This window comes from Cnephaeus nilssonii (genome assembly GCF_951640355.1).
Source record: "Cnephaeus nilssonii genome assembly, chromosome: 3".
In the NCBI taxonomy this organism is placed as follows: Eukaryota; Metazoa; Chordata; class Mammalia; order Chiroptera; family Vespertilionidae; genus Cnephaeus; species Cnephaeus nilssonii.
In genome coordinates, this window is record NC_137074.1 from 94,347,903 (window position 1) to 94,375,755 (window position 27,853).

The following is a 27,853-nucleotide window of genomic DNA, read 5'->3' on the forward strand; positions in this document are numbered from 1 at the left end:
CAATTTAAATAGATCCAGAAACATAGAAGCATGGAACAGACTGATGAATCTCAGGAAAAGGCAGGGGTTGGGGAACAGGGGTGGGTGGGAAGAGATTAACCAAATAACTTATATGCATACTAGAGGCCCCTCGCACCAAATTTGTGCGCGGGTATGGCCCCTAGGCCTGGCCTGTGATCAGGGCCATCTTCCCTGGCTGCCAGCAGCTGGCCCCGTCCCCTGCTGCCACCCACCCCCTATTCCCCATTCGCCATTGGGCAATTGGAGCCTGCCAGCCGGGGAAAGGCACCAAGAGGTGGTCAGTGCACCTCATAGTGACTGGTCGAGCGGTCATTCTGGTTGTCTGTCGTTAGAGTCAATTTGAATATTACCTTTTTATTATATAGGATAGAGGCCCAGTGCACAGGTGGGGGCCAGCCAGCCTACCCTGATGGGGGCCCCTGATCGGGGTGGGGATCCCTGCTGAGGAGTGGGGCCTGCCAGGGCAAGGCACCGTGGGTGGTTTGGAGGACATCTATAATATTTTCAACAATAAATAAAAATTTAAAAAGGACCTAAATAGACACTTTTTGAAAGAGGACATACAGAAAGCCAAGAGACATATGAAAACATGCTCAAAGTCACTAATCATCCGAGAGATACAAATCAAAACAACAATGAGATACCATCTCACACCTGTCAGAATGGCTATCTTCAACAAACTACAAGTTCTGGTGAGGATGTGGAGAAAAAGGAACCCTCATATACTGCTGGTGGGAATGCAGACTAGTGCAGCCACTATGGAAAACAGTATGGAGTTTCCTCAAAAAACTAAAAATGAAACTTCCATTTGACCCAGTAATCCCACTTCTAAGAATATATCCCAAGAAACTAGAAACACCAATCAGAAAGGATATATGCTCCTGAATGTTCATAGCAACACAATTTACAATAGCTAAGATTTAGAAACAGCCTAAGTGCCTGTCAGCAGATGAGTGGATTAGAAAACTGTGGTACATCTACACAATGGAATACTATGCAGCTGTAAAAAGGAAGGAACTCTTACCATTTGCAACAGCATGTATGGAACTGGAGAGCATTATGCTAAGCGAACTAACAGTCAGAGAAAGATAAATATCACGTGACCTCACTCATTAGTGAACAACAAAATATAATGAACAACAAAAACTGATGAGCAAAAATAGGACCAGAATCATTGAAGCATCACAAAGACTGTTCAAACTATGAGGGAAGGCAGGGGATGAGGGGGTAAAAGATCAACCAAAAGACTTGTATGCATGCATATGAGCATAACCAATGGATACAGACTGGGGGAGGGAAGGAGGGCATGGGCTAGGGAGTGGGGACGGCTGGGGAGAGGACAATGGGGGAAAAAGGAGACTTATGTAATATTTTTAACAATAAATAATGTTTTAAAAAGAACATAAATAATAAAATTCACTGTGATAGAAACAGTCAACTCTTGATTAAGAAGTATGAGCTTATATTTTCTGGCTTGAGCTTAAAGATAAATTTAATAATTTCCTCTAAACTGATTATTTTTCTAAGGAAGTAATCATATATATATATATATATATATATATATATATATATATATATATATATATATTAGATCTCCACAAAGCCAGCATTCATATATATTTAACACTACTAGTAGGGCTAGATACATAGGAACAGAGTACTAGGAGATACCTAGGGCAACTGTTCTCACTTTAAAGGTAAGGAAAATGTGGTTCAGAAGTGAAGGTTTATATTCAAAGATCGTAGAGCTAATGTACTTTTGACAAGTTGACCCTGAAACCACAGCAAAGAATGAAAAAACAAACAAAAGCCGTAGAACTCACAACATTACATAACTTTATTAACTCACTAGAGGCCTGGTGCACGAAATTCATGCACAGAGGGGGGTTCTCTCAGCCCAGCCTGCCCCCTCTCTAACTGGGGACTCCTTGGGGGATGTCCGACTGCCAGTTTAAGCCCAATACCGATCAGGCCTAAACCGGCAATCAGACATCTCTCTTGCAATCTGGGACCTCTGGCTCCTAACGGCTCACCTGCCTGCCTGCCTGATTGCCCCTAACTGCCTCTGCCTGTCAGCCTGATCACCCCTAACTGCCCTCCCCTGCTGGCCTCGTTGCCCTAACTGCCCTCCCCTCCCAGCCTGGTTGCCCCCAACTGCCCTCCCCGGCAGGCCTGATCTCGCCCCCAACTGCCCTCCTCTGCCGGCCAATTTGGTTCTGATTGGTTGGTTTCTATGCCAGTCAGCGTCAAAAGGCTCCACCTCCTAGGCAGCCATTGGCTCTCCACAGTACACAGATTTGGTTCTGATTGGTTGGTTTCTATGCCAGTCAGCTTCAGAAGCTCCGCTTCTTAGGCAGCCATTGGCTTCCCACAGCACCAACGTTTTTCTGATTGGTTGGTGTCTATGCCAGTCAGTGTCAGAAGCTCCGCCTCCTAGGCAGCCATTGGTTCTTCACAGCACCCACATTTGGTTCTGATTGGTTGGTTCCTATGCCAGTCAGTGTCTCTGGGCCTATCAACCAGGCCTGATCAGAAAGCTGGGGCTGATCAGCAGCCCTGGTGGAGGCTTGGAGAGAAATGGAGGCGCAGCTGCTGGCCAACCTGGGATAGAAAGAGAGAGGCAAGTGCTAATCAAAAGCTGCCACAGAGGCAATGGATCAGTCCCTGCTTCTCTCTTCAGGCCTCTCTCTGTCCCTGATTCGCAGCCCCCTCAGAAGTCAGTGCTGGGGCACCACACCTGCAGAGGATTGCAGGACTGACTTCCGGTTGGTTGAGCCTTGGTCATTACTGGTTGTTATGACCCAGGGTTTTATATATTAGGATATAAAGTAAGTTAGTATCCTATAAGGTTTATAAGCATTCATCTCACAAGTCAGATATAGAAAGGCTGAGCACTTTCCAATTTCCTTTTTTTCCTTTTACTCCATATTAATTTTATTAGCACTATTTTGCCTCAATAAAAATTTGGTCAGCTGTTTGACTAGATTCATTAGTCAAACTGTATATTTTAAAAATTCTTGTGGCACACTTGTTGAAAATCACTGGATTAAATAAATAAATAAAATTCTAAGACAAGAGGTTCAACAATCATTAGAAATAACACTCAGGATGAACAGGTGCACATTTCACATTGAGAACCAGGTTTTTGTTGAAGCTATAATGAGAGGCTTACAGCAAGGAAGTAAATTAGTCTATGTAAGGTTACATCCTGGTGTTTTGTTTTTGTTTGTATTTTCCTTTTCTTTTAATGACTTTTACTTGGGGAAAATACAAAACTTTTTGATTTAGCAATTATTTTCACCTGTGAAATGGGATTTCTTGCTAAAATAATTGTAATTAGAATTCAATGAAATAATTCTTACAAAGTCTTAACCTTTATTTCTGACATTTAGTATATATTTAATCAACACTAGCTATGATTAAAACTAGTGCAAACTTTGTATTGTTTAGTTTTTTTATATTCAGTCCATGGCATTTAATAGGATTAGCACTGGTTTTATTTTAGATATAATGAAAAAGAGACTTATAGAAGGTAAATGACTTGAAGTAAATCACAAAATTGGGGACGACTTGTTTTTAAAATTAGTAAATAGAAGATTAAATATTTTACAGTTAGACTGAAGAATGTCTAACAACATCTATGACCTGGATAAATATTGTTAGGTAATAGGAAAGTATCTCAAATGGGGTCAGTTTTTGTCGACACTGAGCCATGAAACAAAAATGGCAGTTATGTTGAATAGGCTTTCATGTGTACAATATGAAAAGGACACCGTTATTAAAATAATTACAGGACTTTGTTTTCTAATTTAGCACAGCATATGTTTTTTAAGACTTGGAAAAAATAATAAAAGCATGCATAAGAAAATGAACTAATCAGTACTCTCTGTTAATATTTTCTTACAAATACACACAGGTTTGTTCCCTTTTATTCACTAAACAATGTAAACATTTCTAGCAAATAACTTGTCTGAATTTCTGACTGCATTCTAAATAAAATAATTAATAATTATGAATATTATAATTATCACAATAATAACCACATAACATTGCATTTCTTTTATTTTTACCAAATTGGTAAGTTAAAATGGTAGCTCATTGATATTTAATCTAATTTTGTGCTTCTGAGATTATTAGGGAAACTAAACATTTTTCTTATTTATTGGCCATCTATTTTCCTTATCTTATGGAAAGCCTCTCCAGATGCTTCAGTTCCAATCAGACTCAAATAATTACCACTCACACTTTCAGCATACGAGGAAATAAATTCAAACACAACTATATATTTGAGTAAAAGTAATTTAGATGTCCTGTATTTTTCTATTATAAATATAATTAATTTTCACTATTGAAAATTAAAAGAACATAAAGCATAGTAAAAAAGAAAGTCATAAAGCACAGGAATCTTCTATTATTGTAATCTTTTGATAATAATAATGGCTAACATACTGTTGTATGACTTTTTTGTTGTTTTATACATATACGGTATGTTCAATTATATATCCTTGTTTCTTGAAGCAAAAATGAATAGATAGATAAATTGATAGATAGACAATAGATAGATAGATAGATAGATAGATAAATAGATGATAGGTAGAAAATAGATAACAGGAAGTAGAAAATAGATACTCTCTCCAACATACTCTATTCACAAATATTTCAAAGCAAACTAAAAAATATCTTAAATGTGTATGTCATGTTACTTATCTACTTAAACTTCAAACTTTATATAAAAGTCATCATGTATGGATATACCACATTCGTTTATCTATTCATCTCTTAGTGAGAGTTGGTCCTGCCTTGTTAAATCTGTAATTTCACATGTTAAAATTTATTTCAAGAAAACAAATAAATATGGATACATTGTTTTATAAATAAAAATGTTGATGAATTTTTAACAAATGTTTATTGTCTACTCTGTGCCCAAAACTACATTAGTCGCTGGAATTAAAACAGTGAATGGCACTAACCAAATCTGTAACTCCAATGAGATTATACTCTAGTGGGAATGACAGATAATGAGAATATATAATTTAATATGTTTAGGTAAATATAAAAATTTATACTTTTTATATTAAATAAAAATATACATATTGTCATGTCCAACAGTTTTTTGAACATGAATATTTATACATAATATACACAACTACATAAATATACTCTCTAAGAAATATGAATCTTTAACATAAATGAGCCTCAAAATATACTTTGTGAAAGGAGGCTGACAGCCAAAGAAAATATGCTGTGTGGTACCATTTTTATAAAATTATAGAAAACACAATTTAATCTGTAGAAGAAACAGATCACAACTTGCCCTTGGCTGGAGAGGAAAAAAAGGTAGATTGCAAAAAGTAAAAGAAAATAAAATTGTAAACTTATTGCACAATACACTAATTGAAACCATGTATATATTACATTCTTTTACTTTGTCCTTTCTTTTGGTTATTAATGGCAATAAAAATATTTTTGTCATTTGTATATAATTTATAAACTTTCTTTGTGCCCATTTTTTGTCTTTTTTAAAACTAAAGTTGATTTTTTTTCAGGTTGATTTCAAAGCCATATTCAAATATAAAAATAAATTCCTTTAATATACATTGAAAATATGTTGTAATTTATTTCTCACTTTTTATTTTATTTAAAAGCTTACTGATATAAAGAAGTTTCACATTTATGGATAACCCACTCAATTCAATTTATTTTTTTATCTCTTCAACAGCATATGCAAAGTATCTATGTTGGAGACTGAATTAATACATTATTATCTTTATCAAAGAATTTTAGTTCTGTTAGAAATAAACTGAGGCATCTCAAATATTTAAATAGTTTATTTGAGCAAAAATTTATTCCAATAAGGCAGCACCAAAGGAGAAGTGGTTAGAAGCAAACTCCACCAACAGGAGCCAGGGCTTTTAACAGAAGATGCAGAAGCAAAGGAAGGAAATTATGTCATTGGCTGTAGCTTAAACAGTACCCTTATCTGGGAAAGCCTAGCTGGCTGCTTGTGATTGAGAGTTGCCCTTAGGTTTTGACTTTTTAACCTTAAGGCATTTACAGGCTTTTGTTTGGGTTTGCTTCTGTAGGCTGCTGCTAAGGCCTTAGAAGCACCTCAGTCTAATGGACTCCTTGTTTAATTAATTCAACCATTCCAAATAATATCATCTTGCCTTTTAAAGAAAATAATATGAATTGTAATTATAGACTGTGTTCTGTGTTTAGGTAGTTTTTAAAAATCCAAGAAAGATTCTTTGATAGTCTATTTAAGAAGGGGTTAAAAATAAATAAGCAAAGCATGTGCTACATTTCACAAGCATCAGAATTAATCACAGTAGTTGCTAATCATTATACATTTTAAATAAATATTTTCATTATTGTACCTTTTGTTTTTAAAAAATCCAACAACAACACAATTCCCTCCTCCTTTTGTTCTGCATAGGACTTATAGTAATCTTTAAAATCTCACTCAGCCTTTTATAAAAAGTGAAAGGTATGTAATTGGATCCTACTAAATGTCACTAGCTGCAGAGACAATTCCATTTTGAATTATTTTAGACATATCAGAGTTTACACAGAGTTGTGAGCATTGCCTTTGAAATGCTCATACACCTAAGAATGAGAAACTTTGTAAATAAATGAACAATCACTTCTCTGTAAATTACCTCCTTGTTCCACCAGCTGAGTGACCAAGCAGAATAAATTTGTAGTCAAGAGATTATTCTTGGTTTCCCAGCAAAAACGGATGGTGATGTTTCAACAACTTTACAAAATTACAAAAATAATTTATAATTTTAACCTCCACTTGTCAATCAACAATAACTATATATTCTACTCACTCAAATTTCAAAATTCATCATCTATGTTTATGATGCTAAAATAGATGAATTACTTATTGAGGATGTAAAGCTGGAAAGAATGAGATCAAATTTGGCTCAGTGTCAAATCTGACACTATTGCAATTGAGTGCTAGACTCAAAAATACTACAAACACAATAATCGATAATGGTCAAGTCTAAAATAACTAATGTGAATTGGTTTTGTCTCCTAGATTAACTTTCATCATTTTTCTTTTTGACAGGTTAAAAAAATGCTTATTTTTTCATGTTCGTAAGTGACTAGAGGCGCGGTGCATGAAATTCATGCACGGGTAGGGTCCCTAGGTCTGGCTGGCGATCAGGGCCTATTGGGACCTTCTGGTTGCTGGCCGGGGCCTTCCTTTGTTCCACGCTGCCCCCTGGTGGTCAGCACACATCATAGCGAGCGATCGAACTCCTGGTCTCCAGTCGAACTTCCGAGGGGACACTTTGCATATTAGCCTTTTATACATATAGATTATAGCATTTGTACTAAACTATTGCAGACGTAGATAATCCTTAATTTGGAAAAGGACATTATAAAACATGAATCTATATTTTCTTGTACAACATGTTAACTTCACAACTTAACACCTATATCATGTCCTTATCTATTTTTGCTGCTTCTTTTTAGAGTCCTAACACACACAGAGACACACAGCCCCCCCCCACACACACACACAATGTATTCACCTAATTTAAAAAAAGAGTTAGCTTAGGGGAAGAGTGAGTTATGCAATTATCATCTAATTATTTTCCTAGGTATAATTTTGTGAAGGATTGAGAGCTTAGGATAAATAAATCAGATGAGTCAAAATTGTGATTCTTTCAAATATATTAATGTAAATAGCTTACACGAGAAGACAGAAAAGTAAAGAAATTCTAGTTTTATTAAGTTACAGATATCTTTTTAAGTCACCTTCTTACACCATACACAAGAATAAAGTCAAAATGGATAAAGACTTAAATATTAGGCTTGAATCCATAAAAATTCTACAAGAAAACAGGCAGTAAAATCTTGGACATTTCTCATAGCAATATTTTTTTTCTAATATACCTCCTCAGGCAAGAGAAACAAACAAACAAAATAAACAAATGAGACTACATCAAACTAAGGTATTTGTATAGAAAAGTAAACCATCAACAAAATGAAAAGACAACCCACTGAATGGGAAAACGTATTCGCCAATGATACATCTGATGAAGGGTTAATATGTAAAATTTATAAAGAACTTATAAAAGTCAACGCCAAAAAACTATCCAATAAAAAAAAAATGGTCCAAAGACCTGAATAGATACTTCTACAAAGAGGACATACAGATGGCCAATAGACATATGAAAAGATGCTCAACTTCACTAATCATCAGAGAAATGCAAATTAAAACTACAATGAAATACCACCTCACACCTGTCAGAATGGCTATCGTCAATCCATCAACAAGCAACAAGTGCTGGTAAGGATGTGGAGAAAAGAGAACCTTCATGCACTGTTGGTGGCAATGTAGATTGGTGCAGCCACAGTATAAAGCAATATGGAGTTACCTCAAAAAAATTAAAAATTGAACTGCTTTATGACCCAGCAATTCCACTTCTGGGAATATATCTGAAGAAACTCAAAACATTAATTCGAAAGAACATATGCACCCCTATGTTCCTTGCAATGTTATTAATAATAGTCAAGATTTGGAAGCAGCCCAAGTGCTTATCAGTTGATGAGTGGATAAAAAAGCTGTAATATTGCCCTGGCTTGGTGGGTCAGTTGATTGGAGCATCCTCCCATAGACCAAAAAGTTGTAGGTTCATCCTTGGTAAGAACATGTAAGGGAGGCAACTGATGGATGTTTCTCCTCACATTGATATCTCTCTCTCTCTCTCTCTCTCTCTCTCTCCCTCTCTCTCTCTCTCTCTCTCCCTCTCTCTCTCTCTCTCAAATCAATAAAAAGAACATATCCTTTGGTGAAGATTAAAAAGAAAACCTGTGATACATTTAAACAATGGAATATTATTTGGGCATAAAAAAATAAAGAAGTAGCCCTAGATGGTTTGGCTTAGTGGATAGTGTCAGCCTGACTGGGTCCCAGGTTGGATTCCAGTATGATCCCCAGTAGGGGGCATGCAGGAGGCAGCCACTCAATGATTTTCTGTCATCATTGATATTTCTATCTCTCTCTCCTTCTCCTTTCCTCTCTGAAATAAATTTTTAAAAAAGTAAAAAACTTTACCCCAAAAAATTATATATATAAAAATAGAAGTAAATCTTACCCTTTGCAACAGCACGGATGGTCCTGAAAAGTATTATACTAAGTAAAATAAGGCAGTCAGAGAAACACAACTACCATATAATTTCACTTATATGTGGTATCTAGTGAACAAAATAAGCTAACAAACAAGATAGAAATAAACTCATAGATGGGGCAGGGGTGTGGGGGCCTGAGTTTAAAAGGTGAAAAGATTAAGCAAAAGAAAGAAAGAAAGAAAGAAAGAAAGAAAGAAAGAAAGAAAGAAAGAAAGAAAGAAAGAAAGAAAGAAAGAAAGAAAGAAAGAAAGAAAGAAAGAAAAAGAGAGAGAGAGAGAGAGAGAGGGGGGGAGGAGGGAGGGAGGGAGGGAGGGAGGGAGAAAGAAAGGAAACCTCATAGTCACAAGCAACATTATGGTGATCACCAGCAGGAAAGGGGGGTGGAGGGAGGTTGAAGAGGGTAAGAGCAGGATAAGTGGTGATGGAAGGAGACTTGACTTGGGCTGGTGAACACACAATGCAATATAAAGATGGTATATTATGGAATTTTATAATTGAAACCTATTTTAAAATGTAATATATTTATTTCTTCATAATATGTATTTTTTTATTGTTTGAAGTATTACAAATAGTAGTACATATGTCTTCTTTTTTTCCCCCATTGACCTCCCCCCGGCCTCCCCTACCCCCCAGTACATGCCCTCACCTGCCCCCCCCCCCCCAGTGTCTTGTATCCATTGGTTATGCTTATATGCATGCGTACAAGTCCTTCGGTTGATCTTTTACTGTGCCCCCCCACCCCCACCCAACCTCCCCTGCCTTCCCACTGTAGTTTGACAGTCTGTTCAATGCTTCTTTGCCTCTGTATCTATTTTTTCCCCATTTCTTTCCTTTAAAAAATCTTGCCTCTGCAGACTAGAAATAAACATATAATAAAAAATGTTTGAGTCCCAATTTCAATGTCCAACAGTTCTGAGTCCCCATTTCAATGTCAAACAGTTCCTTATGTGTACATGTCAGCAATGATATCTGGATGGTGGGCACATGGTGGCATTGCAGGTCCGACCCTCTCTGGTTTGGTCCTAGGCAACCTTCAGCGACACACAGCTGCTGACTGCTAGTGTGGCAAGGCATCGTCAGTGTCTTCCATCTCTGGACTGTTTCTCCTCTTGTCTTCGTGGTTGGAGCAGACCTGTCAATTCCTCTCTGTTGCAGGAATCCACATGGTCTTGGAGTTGTTTTCTGAAAATGTACAAACATATTCTCGACCAAAAGTTAATAAAGGAATCTTTTCTATATAATTGATTTGGGATCCTTTTTATTTTTGCCCAAATGATTTTCCTTTGTCTTATTTAGACACCATGTGTGTTTTTCATGGGTGCTTGCTGTTAGCATTACAAATGAAAATTAATTTTGTAAAGTAAAAATTTTCTAGATGTAATTTACTTATAGGATATTTTTCCTTACATGATATTACCCTACCATCCGCCCTTTTTTTGATTAATTGAGGCTTTTGTAAATTTTATAATGCAGTCTTGATAACTTTAAATTTTAATTTTTTGCACAAAAATATGACTGCTTTAGGTTCATTGCATGTTCAGGAATTTTATCATGAGATGAACTACCAATAGAAATTTTAGTTACCACTTTAGGAACAGCTTTTTGTCCAGTACAATTAAATTTTCTTGAATATTCACTTATTTCAATTAGCCTATTTAAATTAATCTGAAAATTTGATTACTATTTTACTGTCAAATTTAATACTGTACCAACACTTCTACAGTTTACCCTGTAAATATTGGTGGAAAGGATTATTATATATGCACATAATATGTATTTTAAACACCCTGTTTTTAGTTGCTTCCTTCTCTCTTGATACCATACATCTGCACTTTGCAGTGTGGTAGCCACTAGCCAGGTATGATGATTGAGCACTTGAAATAGGACTAGCACAACCAAACTGTACTTAATTTTAAGTAAATTAAATTAAATTGAAAACATCTTCTATTTAGTTAAGAGAAAAGTTTTAAGTAAGTTTGGAATACCTGGAGTATTTGTATCTAATTTTTCAACTAAGTTTTATAAAATCTAAATACAGGTTATTTATTTTTCTATGAAAATTTAGCTTCCTAAATGAGATATGCTATAATTACAAAATACACACTAGATTTCAAAATGTAAGTATAATAATGATGTAAAATATTACAGTAATAAGATTTTATTGATGAAATATTAAAATAATTTGGATTATAGGTTTACATAAAATATACTTTAAAACTGATTTTGCCTGTTTTCTTTTTATATTTTTAATAAAAAAGAAATTATAAAATGAGGATTAAGACATTTAATGGTGGTAAAGTAGTTAACAATTTCTAACACACAATTTTCTCATCAATATTCAAAAATTTCACAAGAACCCATCTTATATCATAGGCAAAAGAGGCATTTTTCTTTTATAATTTGAAGATTATAATTTAAAAACCTGCTCAAAGTGTCACTTTATTGTGGCATGGCCTGAGACTGAGATTATTTTTTTTTTAGAATAACTTTAGATAAGAGCAAGAATGTCTTACCAAAATTCATACCCAGAACTAATGTTTCAAGTGTTTTCAAACTCAGCTACAAGAGCAGTACTATCTGCATTTTCTGTATAATCTTACTTAATTCTTACAAAAACTCAGTGTGGTAGGTAATAACTCCAACACAATGAGAAATCAATTAAAGTGCCCAACAGATACATGCAGTCATTCAACAAATGTCTTCTGAGCCTCTCCCTAGTGCTTAGGTTACTTAATGTGCATGAAAATCACACATGAACGAAAGCAACAAAGACTCTTATCTTTCTGGAGTTTATTAAAGCTACATGACTTTTAAAAAATTCCCTGCCTTCATTAAATCATACTACTAACCTTATGACTTTGGGCTAGGTACTTAATCTCTCTGGTCTTTATTGACTTCATGTCTGAAAAAGAATGATTAATAACAGTAATAATAATAATAATAAAGAAATATAATCATGTAGCAGTTGGGGCTAATAAAATATCTTATAAAGCACTGCTTTATTAATTGTACTTTCCATATATTTACTTTTTAAATGTTTATATTATTTTAAAACTATTCATTATATGTCATAGTATATTTTACTATAATTTTTATTTTTATCAGAAATATTTAATCAGAAAATGATTATTTTTATCAGAAATATTTAATCAGAAAATATTTATTTCAGAAAATGAGTATTGTCATATCATAACATATATTTGTAAGATTTTGATAATAAATACTCAAATTTTGATACAACAAAGTGTAGAAATAGAAAAAGAACCACAACTTTTTTACATGTGAGTGATAGAACAGAAAGCAGTATAAATTTTACCCTCTTAATATTTTAAAAGTATCATCAGATAATTCAAAGATTTTTGTTTTTATTTGGGGAGTTAAAAGTTACTTAATTAATTTTTTCTCACATACAATCTAAGAAAACATTTTGGATTTCTATTAACTCAGACATCAAAGAAAGGTGTTTCGATATCCTTGAGAGAGAAGCGCCTCAAGACAGTCTTTATTTTTCATCTCTGCTTCATTTTCTTAATCATATATCTGTCCTATTGAAGTACATGCATATTCAAAAATCTAAAATAGTATGTGTTTCCTGCAGCCTATCTACAGAAGAAAAACTATTCATGAGAACCTAGGAAAAATAGTCTTTGGACATTTTAAATAATAATTTTGTAATAAACTCATTGCATTATTAAAAGGAATCTCATGTTTTTCTTTGAGAAGCTAAGAGTAGGTTTAAAAATGTGTAAAATGACTCCTTTTGAAGTTTTGAAGTGAAAATTAATTTTAGCCTTTTAATTTTGAAGATCACATTACCATTGAAATGCCAAATACCAAACAATTAAACAACTTGCAAACATAATCTGAACATGGACTGAGTGTTTTTATTAAATAAAATGTATGGGTTTTGGCCTACTTATTGACTAAAATATTATAGGATGGTCAGAATTCAGCTATTCTAACAATCTACACTAACAAAAGAGAAATATGCAAATTGACCATATCTATGCAACACCCACAAGCCAATTAGGAGTGAGTATGCAAATTAACCCAACAAAGATGGTGGGTTAATTTGCATATGCAGGTGCCTGCTATGAGGGGGAGGGGGACGGAGAAGACTGAAAGTTCCGGCCAGAGCGAAGACAAAAGGTGGCGGCCAGAGCGAAGGCCTGGGTCCCGGGTGCTGGAGGAAAACCTGTGCTGGCAGCCAGGGGAAGGAAGGCCTATTGCACGAATCTTCGTGCAACGGGCCTCTAGTTCAGAAAATAAGCTTTGAAACAAGTGCTTCACAATACCTCCTATAAATAACATTATGGAAGTATTAATTAAAAAAGTAAGATATTATTTTGTCTATTAATTTTTTCTCCTGATTGATTTAGCCTGTTCTTATTTGGCCAAAAGAAACATCTGAGAGATCTGTGATTAAAATAAAAGTGAATATATCTATACAGAAAAATCTTATTCCTTCAAGTAATGACTTGTGATAATTTGTTTAAGATGAATAAATAAATAGAAAAGAGTTGTTTTAAGGGCTTTTATTATTGAAAACTGATAGTTTTTTGAAAACTGATGTTTTATTAAAACTGATAGTTTTTCTTGGCTCATAGCAATAAACCATGAAAAATTACTAGCGATTATTCTATAGAGATTTATTTTGCATACAATTATGCACAGATATTAGAAATGTTATTAATATCTCCAAGAATACTTTTATCATAACCTCAATAAAAATGATGCTCTCACAAGCTTAATTTGTGAACTTTGTGTGACTTACATGTTGTATTCTAATGCAGTTTATTAGATGTACTAAGCTTTAGCAAATCAACTAATAAAACAGAAGAAAAAATAAATAGAAAATTTGAAGAATTAAATAGAGCATAAATTATGAGGAAAAAAGAGAAGTTTATTAGAAGTCACAAATTAACTCACAGGTGGTTCTATTTATAGAGCTACATTATAATGGAAGAAAGTTAAAGATCACCAATACCGTGATCATTTCTAAGTGGGGAGATGTAAGTTGGAAGGTTCAACAACTTGTCAGAGCTGAATGCCCATTGGCAGGAGAACAAGGATGGAAGTATGGATTTCGTTATCAAAGACTTTGCTCTTTTGGTTATATCATCCCTGCTAACACGCTAGTCCTTACTGGTGTGCAAGAGGCCTCTGAAGGATTTTGAGCTTCAATTGCCTGCTGAGAGAACTGGGAATGTGATTTGAACCATAGACCCCTTTGGGAAATTTTGCTTAGTGAATTGGAATACACCATATTTCATAGTGTTTCCCTGTTTATCTCATTCTTCTTATTTTAGCAGTGAAACTGCATGCATAGGGCATATGTGAAGCCTAGCACAACTGCATCCAGGCTGTCTTAAATAAACAAACTAGTGAGCAAATCAGTAATCAGGTTTTTGCTCCTACTTAAGCTGAGATATATATTTTATTATATTGATTGTTCTCTCATGAGTTAAAGGTTTATTTATTTTTTAAATAGGGTGAGTGGTAAAAACATTATTGATCTAGTTAGAGTCAATCTGAAATTCACCTTAGCATTAAGAAAGGATAAAAATAAAGTTACCTTGGGAGAGTTAAGTATTATTTATCATGCTAGTTCTAGTTTAAATTTTGTAATTTAAAAACAAAATAAAATAAAGAATATGTTATTAAATGAAAGTGTTTTAAACATTTTATTAAAATTATTAGGTACTAAATAAACTCATCAACTTTTCAACTAAATTATTTTGTCAGTTTCAGTTCTTTGTGTTAATAAAAAGAAAATAATGTTTTAAAATAACCAAGGAAAGAAAAAGCTATTCTGACTTACAGTTACCACAATATTCAGTAATTCATGCTATGCACAATTCTTAAGTTGTAAACTCCCTGAGGAAATTGGATATATTTTTATTCTTTATCCATAACTTCTGCATAGTACATCTGAAATAGAATGGATGCTCATTAAACTTTTATAGAGAAAGGGACTGGCAACTGGTCAGAAATTGGAAAAATAGAGATGAGAAAAACAAACAGAAATTGTTATTTTTAATGAGTTAAATACCTCGGCTTGAATGTACAGTATATTGTAGATAAGGTCATTGTTAATACCCAGTAATCAGACCATTCTAATAAACAGCAATGTAAAAGCTGACTTGCATTTAAAAAGTGAATTTATCTTTAAAGCTTCCAACAACCCTCCCAAATTTTCACATTGATATATTCTGTTATTAGTAATAATGTTTTTATGCCTAAAGTTATAGAAAAGCATCTGGATGCATGATACTCAGAACCTTGAACTGTTGAGAATTATGATCTCTAACATGCCATATTTGGTCTGCAATATGAGAGTGTGTTTTTTCTTTGCTTATTTACCTATTTTTTGGCATATTTATGTATTCATTCTTTAATTTATGGAATATCTTATTTCATCTTATCCCTAATATTTTTCCATCCCATTGCTAGAAAAATAATGACAAGTGGTCTTTATGAGGTTGATACTTAAAAAGTCTTTAATCAAAATATTGATCAAATAACCAATTAATTATATCAAAATGTCACCAGCAAAAGGGTTCTTGACCTGCCCTTTACCCCAAGACAGAAATCAGGAGAGGGAGCTAAACAGATTAAAAAGAAGAGGTTTAGTGAAAATGAGATGGAGGGAAAAGAGAAAGGGAAGGAACTTGATGTATCAAGGGAGCACACACTAAGTCAAGCATCACTCCCCAACTGCTGCCTGGGGTCCGGCCTATATAGGGTTGTGTTCTTGACACAGATGCAGAGTAGATTCTTGGCTTTCCAGGTTCCCGTGGTGAACTGGCATCCATGCGGAGACCAGCTCATTGCTTTCTAAGTTCCCTGTAGGTGGTGTCCACTTGCAAAGGCACAGTGAAGCTCTTTGCTTTCCAGGTTCCTGCCATTGGCCGGTGAGAACCAGAGCAGGCGCAGAGCAGAGCTCTTTGAGGAGTGCCTGGAGAGTATTACACTAAGTGAAATAAGCCAGTCAGTGAGAGACAAGTATCACACGATATCACTCATATGTGGAATCTAATGAACAAAATTAACTGATGAACAAAATTGAAACATGTAACAGACTGTCAAATCTCAGAGGGAGGGCAGGGGTTAGAGTGGGAGGAGATCAACCAAAGAACTTGTATGCATATATGCATAACCCATATGAAAGAGGAGTATGATATTTGGCCAGAATATAAGACACTGGAGTTTAGAAATTCAGACAATAGGGTGGTGAAGGTCTGGGCAGGGGGTGCAGGGGAGCTGGCTAGAAGGGGTCAATAGGAGAAAAAAGGGGACATATGTAAACTTTCAACAATAAAGATTTTTTAAAAAGAGAGAGAAACTTTAACTTATCTAGGAGATGCTTTAAAAAATAACTGAAGAGCCTTTCCATCCATTCAAGAGAGGTTCAGTCTGTCTCAAAAATATGTGACCACTTCTTATGTGCTAAGAAAAATATGTGATCACTCCTCTAGTGCTAAGAAAAAAGTGACTCCGATATAAATAGGAACATCTACCTTTATGAACATCTGATTGTTAAAGATTATTAAATATGGGATACCCAAAAAAGCTATATATTTCTTTTTACTCTTTACAATTGTTATATCTGACAACAATATCATTTAGCAACAAAGTATCAACTTTAGTTGGAAATTCCAAATGCCAGATAGATTTTGACTGCCCATCTCCAGTAACTGTCTGTGTCATTTATAAATCAGGATTTACCTATCAGTTTGCATTTAAGATGAATTAGAATTCATATTAATAATTGAGATTCACCTTAAAGCATTCAGTTATATCCCTGCATGCTCTCCTATATTTTTACAACTAAGAGGTTGCATATTTGGGGATACTTTGGGACTAATGTACTGTGTTATGGGATTTCCCATTCACTGTTATTGAACCAAATCACTTAATTTAACTTAAATATTTAAAAGACATTTTTCAGAAAAAAAAATGACCACTTATACAAGTGATCTAAGTTATCTCTTGTAAACTTAGAGAAAAATAAGGATCAAATATTCCCTTAAATCTTAAGTGAATGTCTGCATTCATTATTCAATTTTATTTGAATGCCAACTCTATACCCCTAAAAATGTAATGTTAGAGAGTACAAATCCTGACCAAACACCCCATTCTGTCACAAGGCAGGTATAAAATATTACTACAAAGCATGGTAAATTTTAATTTGTAGCTATTGTGTATAGCTGGTAACAGAAAATTCAAAGAAGAAATGACTCATTTGATATGAAAAGGTTAGAAAACACTTCACGGAGAAGGTGACAGCTAATCCTTTGAAAGAGTAGTATGATTTTGACCAGAATATAAGACCCTGGAGTTTAGAAATTCAAACATCTAAGTTATTTATCAAGTTCAGGAGGCACAAAAATATATGATGTGTTTTTGGAATTAGAAGCAAATCAACTCAGCTTATTACCTCTTTTGTGCAGCCTTACCTGTTCTGCTCAGTTTAAATAAATCTTTCCTCTGAATATCCTGTTGTCACCTTTCATGCGGTGCAGTTTGATTTCTGCCTTATGATTTTTCTAGGGAATGTGTTTGCTGATGACATAAATTAAGGTAATTGAGTTAAAAATTATAAATTCATAAAATAGTTACATAGAATTGCAAAACAGAAAGAAAAAAATGATCTGTGTTTAGACCAGTGATATCATCAAATAAAATGAAACTATTCTCTGATATTCTTAAAGTAAATTAATTAATATAAATGAATAATATAATATAATTTAATATCATTAACATCCCTAGTGTAAAAGATGGATAAATACATAAGAATTTTTATTGTTGTAACAAGTCACATAAAATGTATATGCTATTAATTCTTTCTGATTTCTATAATATGTTGGAGTTTCATTTTCGCAAAGATTTTCTATCACTCTAGTATTCCCTGTACCTTTCTTTTATAAATTATTTTGTTGTGGGAGAAATAGAATAATCTACCAGTCAATGAACTACTATTGAAAAGGTCAAACATTTTTTCATGAAAATGTTGTCATTGTGCTCTTTGTTCCTCAGATTCTTCTGAGCAACAATTAATTCAATTTAACCAACTCTAAAGCTGTGAATTGTCATATATCATAAACTTTCAAAATGTCTCTGTGTTCTTCCTCAAATTTACTTTAGTTAGCATATTTTAATGGTATCACATGAAAGGATATTATTAAGTATTCTTGCTATGCTCAAGAATACTTAATGCTATGCTCAAGAATAACTATAATGCTATTCTTGCCAATGGCATTATAAGGAGAATGAGAGTAGTGGTATTTCAAGACAGTGAGATATCAACACAATGAATCACGTACAAAAGATCAAGAATGATAAGGATAAATATACAAAGTGACATGTCAACTTCAAACATTTATCATGTTGGCATCATGGCTAACCTTTATCTCTTCAGTTGTATTCAAAAGGAAAGAAATATCAAGTGAGAACATCTAAATGCTCTTTAATTAATTTAAAGATTAAGGAGAAATAGCAGAAAATTATTCACATTATAATGGGTAAATTTTTATTATTGCATTATTTTGCACTGATACTCAGCATTTATTGTGCTTTTTCTGTTAAAGAAAGATTGTCTTTATCCAGGATCCAGTTTGTTTCATTAAATGTACTGCTGGGATATCCTAAAAACCTAGAGTTCCAGAGCAAGACTGAAAAAAAGATACAGTATTATTCCTCTGAAGCCTATAGGACTTTATTTTAGATACTAGTGGCCTGGTGCATGAAATTCGTGCATGGCGGGGCGGAGGGGTGTCCCTCAGCCCAGCCTGCACCCTCTCCAATCTGGGACTCCTCAAGGGATAACCGGCAGTTGGACTTCCCTCTCACAATCCAGAACTTCTGGCTCCTAACTGTTCCCCTGCTGGCTTGATTTCCCCTAACCACCTATGCCTCAGCCCTGCACCCGGGACCCAGGATTCCCTCCTCCAGCCGACCACAGGAATCCGGGATCTGGGCTTCCCTCCCTCTGGTCAGTCATAGGTGCCGGGGCTGGCTGCAGCTGCAGGGGATGGTGGGCAGGTGGCTTCGCCTGGTCTGCAGCTGCAAGTGCTGGTGCCCGGGACTGCAGGGTGGGCAGCTTCTCTGTCTACCAGGCTGCAGCCAGTCGCAGGCGCTGGGGCCCTGTTTCTCCGTCTCCCCCAGGATGTGGGGCAGACAGATGTGAAGCTTCTGCTGCTGGCCCAGAGCAGCTGGGGGGGGGGGGGGCTGCCGCCATCTTTGTCAGGTTATTTGCATACTCACTCCTGATTGGCTGGTGGGCGTAGCGGATGTACTGTCAATTTGCATCTTTCTCTTTTATTAGTGTAGATCTTATTTACAACAAATATTTAAACAAATTGCATTTTCACAATTTTTCAGTTATACAATTCTATACACCTGTAAAATTTCTAGATGAATTTAATTTTTCTAATCACATAAGTAACAATCCAATGCTACAGAAAATTTGAAAAAAATTTAAAAGTCTATAATTTTAAAGTAAAATCCAAAATTGTAGTTCTGTGTATTACTTCCTTAAATTTTATATATGATTATTATATAGGTTTTATATGCAAAATAAACTAAGAAGGAATGTCATATTTACTTAATTATATCCTTATTTTAGATTGTTTCTGTTTTGTTCTGTGATAACTAAAAAATAAACATATTTTTTTCCTATAGCTTTTCCACATATTTTAAATTATTTACTTAGAGTTGATTTTCATAAGTAAGAATTGATGGGAGCTGTGGTATAGAAAGGAGTAATTGCAACAATAAAAAGGGGGCAATTAGTTTCTGTTTTCCTTTTGATTTTGTTGATATGTACTAATATATCTGAGATGATATTTGATTGATCATATTTCTATCCATTTATATTGCCAATCAAACTAGAAGTTACTGAGAGATAGTGTCCACAACATCATTCTTTTTATGGAGCATAATATCTGATATATATAGCAGCCCTGAGGAGGCCCCAGGACAAGCATCTTCCCAGAGGCTGTGCAGAAGGAGGGGAGGAACCTCTGGCTAGAGGCCGGGGTGAGGGATGCTGGCGTCTTTGCAGGCCAAGACAGGGCTGAGGGATACCCCCCCCCCCTCCTCTGACAGCTATCAGTCTGTTCTCTGTATTTATGTGTCTGTTTCTATTTTGTTCATCCAGTTAATTTGTTCTTTAGTGAAATCACATGGGGTATTTCTCTTTCTTTGATTGACTTATTTCACTTAGCATAATATGCTCTAGGTCCATCCATATTGCAACATTTTAATGACTGAGTAATATTCCATTGTATATATGTACCACCACTTTAATATCCACTCATCTATTGATGGGCAATAGGGTTGCTTCCATATCTTGGCTATTGTAAATAACATTGCAGTAAACATAGGTGGTGCATATATCCTTAGTGTTTTGTATTTTGGGGAATATACTCCCAGAAGTGCAATTGCTGGGTCAGAAGGGAGTTTAATTTTTAATTTTTTGAGGCACTTCCATACTGTTTTCTATATTGGCTACACCAATGTGCATCCCCACCAACAGTGCACAAGGGTTCCCTTTTCTTTACATCCTCACCAACCCTTGTTGATTTTTTACTTATTGATGATAACCTTTCTGATAGTTGTTGGGGTGATATCTCATTGTGGTTTTAATTTGCATTTCTCTAATTAGTTATTTTGAACATCTTTTCATATGTCTTTTGGCTATCTGTATAGCCTTTTTAGGAGAAGTGTCTATTCAGGTCCTCTGCCCACTTTTTAATTTAATTTGGTATTGAGTTATCTGAGTTCTTTGACAATTTTGGATATTAACCCCAATCAGATGTATCATTGGCAAATGTCTTCTCCCATTCAGTAGGTTGTCTTTGTTTTGTTAAAGTTTCTTTTGCTGTGCAAAAACATGTTACTTTGATGCAGTCACATTTATTTTTTTCTTTTGTTTACCTTGTTTAAGGTAATATAACAGAAAAAGTATTGCTAAGAGATATGTCAAATAGTTTACTGCCTTGTTTTCTCCTAAGAGTTTTATGGTTTTGAGTCTTTAATGCATTTTGAGTTTATTTTTGTATATGGTTTAAAAAGATTGTCTGGTATCATTTTTTTTTGCATGTTTCTGTCCAATTTTCCCAGCAACATTTATTGAATAGACTGTCTTTACCCCATTTTATATTATTGCCTCTTTTTTCATATGTTAATAGATCATATAGGCAATGATCCAGATTCTTAGTTGACATATTATAAAGCACTTACTACAGTTTGGAAAGTATATGTGAACTAACAATAGATCATAAAGAGCATTAACTTTGACAAAAATAATTTGTAGAAAAAATTAAATACTTATGAACAACAAAATAGGTTTACTTATAATGAAATTTATTTGAGGGTAAACATTGAATCTCTAGCCATTAAAGACATTTGAAAATTATAGACCCATATGGTCCTCTCAGTTGATACTGAGAAAGTAAAAGAGACCTTCCATGGGATATATATGAGAGGTGTTGCTGACCATCCACAAACCTTATCAGGCCTCCTTTGTGAAGATCTAGGAAATCTAACACTTTCCATTTGCCCTGGTGAGAGTTTCCTTAAGAAGCAGAGGTGGAGTGCTTGCCCGGGTGACATTACTGAGCGGTGTTTGAACACACACAGCAGATGGCAGTAGATGGAGTCATGATATGATCAGTTAGAAGATATACCAAGAACCTAAAAAGTCTAGGTGCACAGAAAACAAATGTGTGCCAATAGTCTAACCCAGTGGTCGGCAAACTCATTAGTCAACAGAGCCAAATATCAACAGTACAACGATTGAAATTTCTTTTGAGAGCCAAATTTTTAAACTTAAACTTCTTCTAACACCACTTCTTCAAAATAGACTCGCCCAGGCCGTGGTATTTTGTGGAAGAGCCACACTCAAGGGGCCAAAGAGCCGCATGTGTCTCAGGAGCTGCAGTTTGCCCACCACTGGTCTAAATGATTGTGAAACTCCCATGCTAGTGCCAAGCACCATCGGAGGAAAAGTATACTGTTATCTTCCTATGATATATAAGACATAGTCACCTAAATAAACCCCTCAAAACTTCCATAAGTGGAGGACATTTGGGCTTCAAGACAATGAATCATCTATGGAAAGCTGAAATGGAGTGTTACTATGCCCTGCAGCTGTATATTAAATCATGAATTGACTTGACGAATGATGGTATTAAATTAAGAAAAACTAAATTAAAATTTGTTTGTTTTTCACTGAGGTTTTCAGTCTAAACTCTGTACAGGGAAATCAGGTTTCATATCCACAATGGTAAATGATCTTCACCACAGTAATTATGCAGTAATTTGCAACACACAAGATATTTTAAATACAATGGAAACAGCAACTTTTTTTCCTTTAGCTCTCTGATATTTCAGAGAGAAGTGCACTTTATCAAGAGGACTACTCAGCAGACAGTTCCTTTCTCTTTCTGCTGTCATTTTCCCCACTTTGATATAAAATTAACTCTATTTTTGAGGGAGCTGCAATTTTTGTTTAGTGGAGAAAGTGACTTTTCTCCCAGATCATCTTATCATTAGAGGTTTTTTCATTTTTCAATAACTATTTCAAAACAAAAACATTTCCCTAATAATTGAGATATTTACTCTAATAAAAAAAAGCTGAATTCTCATTTTCTTTTCATTACTTTTCCAAAATTAAGCTTACAGAATGCTCTTAACCAGTACGTATTGCTTTGTAACAGTGCATATTTCTGGTTGGATAAACATCACATTTTCACTGCTGAATCTCATTTTTACTTTGTGTAATAGCTCTAAATTTTGTTTGAAATATCTGAGTGCATTTTTTTTCTGGTTCAATATTAAGTACTAAGTGATTTTTCTGTTTTTTAAATCTTACTTATAAAGCTGATGAAGTTACTGTTTCAGCTTTACTATATTATCTTGTGACTTCACACATACATATAAGTACAGTTATCTCTGGCTGCCAAATACCAATCTTTTCAAAACAATTCTAATAACACTTTAACAATATAACCCTTCACTTCTTTTAGGATATTGAATGAACCCATATTAAAGTAAAATTAATAATAAAATGATCACCTTTAGTACTTATTCACTTCTATGCTTTTAGACATGGGGCATAAAACAAATCAATACTATTTTATAACTATGTAGATAGTTGAAAAGATAAATCAATTTAAATATTAATAAAATGTTTCCTGTAAAAGGACAATTGTTTTTTTACTACTACACTATTTATACAAATCTACTTTAAATACCTGCTATAGTCTTGTAGAAAATAATTTGTTTGGGCAACACTCAGGTTGTTTTTCTCAGGAATTTTGTCTTTCTCTGTAAGCTGTGTTATGTTTTAGATAAATGGACAAAGTTCTCATATTCAATCCTTAACATTACCATGTTTTCACTGGAAATAGATTCTAAGTTTTCTAAGTTATTGCAGCAGTTCAGATTAATGATTACTCTGACTATAAATATCTTAGATGAGAAAATATTACTGAAATATATTTGAGCCCTTTGATTGGTGGTTTTATTTATTCTTAAATTTCTATTTTATTTATACACAACATTTATCATTAATGGGAATTTAAATTGATATGATCATCTATGTTTCCTGTATAAAAAACTGTGTGGATAGCCCTCTACATAATGTATTTATCTTCAAATAATTTATTTTCTATGGAAAGTTATTTTCTAATCAAAACTGCCTTCCTACTATAACAAAAAAATACTTCCTTATATAAATATAAAACTAATTCTTATGTTTAGTGAATATAGTCAAGGAGAAAATTTTTTAAATTACTTTATGGAGAAAACAGCTGTAAACACTGAATTTTTAAATATAAAATATATCTCAGTACAAACAGTATACCTATAAAAAGTTAGGTCTTCAACTATCATCCATACATGGAAATTAAATAGACAGAAGTTCAGCTACAATGATAAACATTATATTCCTCCTCACCCAAGAAAAAGTAGTTTGCTTTCATTCTTTGCTTATCTGCTTTAATGTTAGAGGCATTTATCATTTTATAACTTGGCACCATAAGCATAAATGCAAGTCAAATGTAAGAAGCAACAAACCTTACTTTGATTATTTTGAATTTTTCTCCCTAGACTTTGAATTCTTGAAATAGAAAATAAATAGTTTAATTTAAGGCACCATCAGGTAACAGTTTAAGCATCTTGAATTTATATTTAGAAGATTTAGTGATTTGCCTTGAAAACATGTAGTCCTTGCAATGCATTGGGTGATATGCATAAACCCTCAGTAATCAAGGAGATTATATAATGGCAAATTGAAACAGACCATTTAGCATGGTGACAGTATTTGTAAACGCAGATCCTTGTATATGATGTTTTTGTCATGCACATGTCTGATGCTGCTCTGGAGCACATGAGCATGATTTGTGAGCCAGCCATGTCCCTTGTGTTTGGAGAGTAGTGAAGCATGACAATCCATATGCTGTCTTAGCCTTTTTCTGTTATACTTGATGACAGCATCTAATAGCACCTCTGGTTTCTACCATTCCCCGACAGTAAAGCTGAATAGTTGTGATGTCTTTCCAATTTCCCACCAAACAATTGTTTGGGAACTTGACCTCACTTTTATTAACCCCAAAGGTCTCTCCATTTATTTAGTTTCCCCAAACTGTATCCAACTTTCAAAATTCAGCAAAATAGATGTTGCAAAGTCTATACAAGGCACTTCTTTGTAAGATCCCTTTAAAAGCTTCAGCACTTAAGGAAAATCAATAGTGCTTGATGTGGTTTTGTGGTTCTGTTTCTTGGACACTAAATTCAATTTGATCCATTGCTATTAGCAGCTCAGAGTTATAGTGCAGCCAGCTAGAAAGGTGAGGGTGTTTGGCCCATCATCTGCCATAGATTCACTCACATTGACAAAGTTAATAAGTTTTAAATTTATAGATTTCTTTAACAAATAAATGATAAATGTAAAAGATAATGTTCTATTTTATGTAAGCACAATACTAAGTGGTAGAAAGTTGGTTTTGATGTATCATTAAATCATTTATCATTAAGTCATTTATTAACCCAGTCCCAATTTAAAGTGAAATTTAAATAAGCCTGGACAATAGTGTGATGAAGGCCTGGGCGGGGTGGGTGGGGGATATGGGGGTCAATGATATTAAAAAAGGGTACATCTGTAATACTTTCAACAATAAAGATACATTAAAATAAATAAATAAATAAACCTGGACGTACATTGTAAATTTGTGTCATGGGCCCAACCATTAGTATATCTGTATGGAAACTGAGGGCCTTCCTGAAAGAGAACTCAAATAGCATATTTTAAGTTTTAGACATTGCTGGACATATTCTGTGGAATTTATCCTAAAGAAATTAATTGACATGGAACCAAGAAGTTATCCTATATAATAAAAGGCTAATATGCAAATTGACTAAACAGCGGAACAACCAGTCACTATGACACGCACTGACCACCAGGGGGCAGACACTCAATTCAGGAGCTGCCCCCTGGTGGTCAGTGCGCTCCCACAGGGGGAGCGCCACTGAGCCAGAAACTGGGCTCACGGCTGGCAAGCGCAGCTGCAGTGGCGGGAGCCTCTCCTGCCTCTGGCAACGCTAAGGATGTCTGACTGCTGGCTTAGGCCCACTGCCTGTAGGGAGCAGGCCTAAGCTGGCAGTCAGACATCCCCCGAGGGCTCTGGGACTGTGAGAGGCACAGGCTGGGCTGAGGGACTGCCCCAAGTGCATGAAGGTCATGCACCAAGCCTCTAGTCTATTATAAAAATTATTTATTCTAAGGGAAAAAAGAAACACAGGAATTTGTGCCATAATGTATAAATTAAGTTCTTAGTATTGAGGAAGAGAGAGGAGTAAAGCTTCTGAGTATAATATGTTGAAAACATGCCTAGACTCTAGTAAGAGAAAGGTTTATTTTCAGGAAACAGGAAAAGAAAATCACCTTATGTTCTCAATATTATAAGATAAATTTAAACAAGGAACTGAGCTCTCAATAGTATTGATATAGACATATGGCTTTGAAATTCACTACAATAATAATTTAAGAGAATATTTCTTTAGAAATAAAACCTATATTGTTATCCAAACCAATGTTATTTAAGAAGCTATCATTTGCACATATGTTTGGGCTCCTGTGAGCTGATATGTATATGACGGGAAGGACAGCAGTTCATCACTGACTAAGTTCCCTGAGAAACTAGCATGTGGGTATCCATGCCCAGAAAAATTGATGGAGAGGCAGAGCCATGAAGAACTAAAGCAGGACTTGTCCCTCAGCCCCAGAATGCAGCGGGAATAAACTCATTAAGGGTCACATGCTATCATTAGAACACATTATATATATATAATCACTACAAAATAGAATTATGTGTACATAAAGTACCAAAAAGTCAACATTTTTAATATAATTGAGTACTTTACTAACGTACAATATTACAGGGGTAGACAAAAGTAGGTTTACAGTTGCTCATATGGGGAGAAAATGACATGAGTTTATGACTATTACAATAGTTTTAACTCAAAAGAATGTCATGTCTGGCAGGTGTGGCTCAGTGATTGAGCACTGGCCCATTAACCCAGAGGTCAGGTTTCAATTCCAGGTCAGGCACATTCCTGGGTTTTGAGCTCACTCCCCAGTAGGGGGCATGCAAGAGGCAGCCAATCAATGATTCTTTCTCATCACTGGTGTTTCTATTTCTCTCTCCCTCTCCCTTCCTTTCTCTGAAATCAATTAAAAAAAAAGTCACAATGTAACTCAAACCTTACTTTTAAGACATATTGGAGGCTTAAGCAAAATCATTGACTTTACTGAAAACTGACATTGCAATATATTGTTATATATATCCATATTACATTTTCTAAGGAAAGTCAAGTGATACATTCAAGTATTTTACCTTCTCTGATTTAGTTTTTAAATGGTCATATTATATTTGGGGCTTAGGAAGAATGCTAGACTTGTATTTAGAAAAAGACAAGCCTAAATGATGCATAGACCAAAGAGATAATTATAACTTAAAATGTATGCTCTGTCTTGAGAAACCATACAGATAAGGTTATTATCTACTATTCCAATGAAACTTGAAATTATAAAATAATAAAAAGACATCCATGAAGATTATTTTAATTTTAAAACAACTTTTATGAAATGCAATTTTGGCATTGATAAATACATAAAAAATAGTTTTACATATTTAAGGTTTTGAAATCCAGATTTCAAAATGATTGGCAAAGTCAAGGAACTATTAATTAATTCATTTGCTGGACAATATTTTAGCAAAATAAGAAGTAATTATGTTTTACTTGAACAGTTCCAGAATATTTGATGAATTTATGATTCAATGGATTAGAGGTGCAGGTTTTATTAAAATATTTACATATTAATTTGTTTTAAAATTCAGTTTCATTAGGTTAGGAATTTTATTATGAAACAAAATTTCTTTATAAGAACTGTGTTAAATGTATAGTCTCAAGAACTATTATAGGAAAAATAAGAGTAAGTTGCATGTACTACAGCTCCAGGAATTGCATTGCAGTCTGTATCGATTGCCAGATATGCAGTCCTTTTAATCTTTACTGTGGTAATAATGAATGCAAATGAGAAACCTGAATTCTCAGCCTTTACTGTTTCTTGGATGTTTTCTTTGGGTATCTTGCTCAACTACTTTGAATACCAATA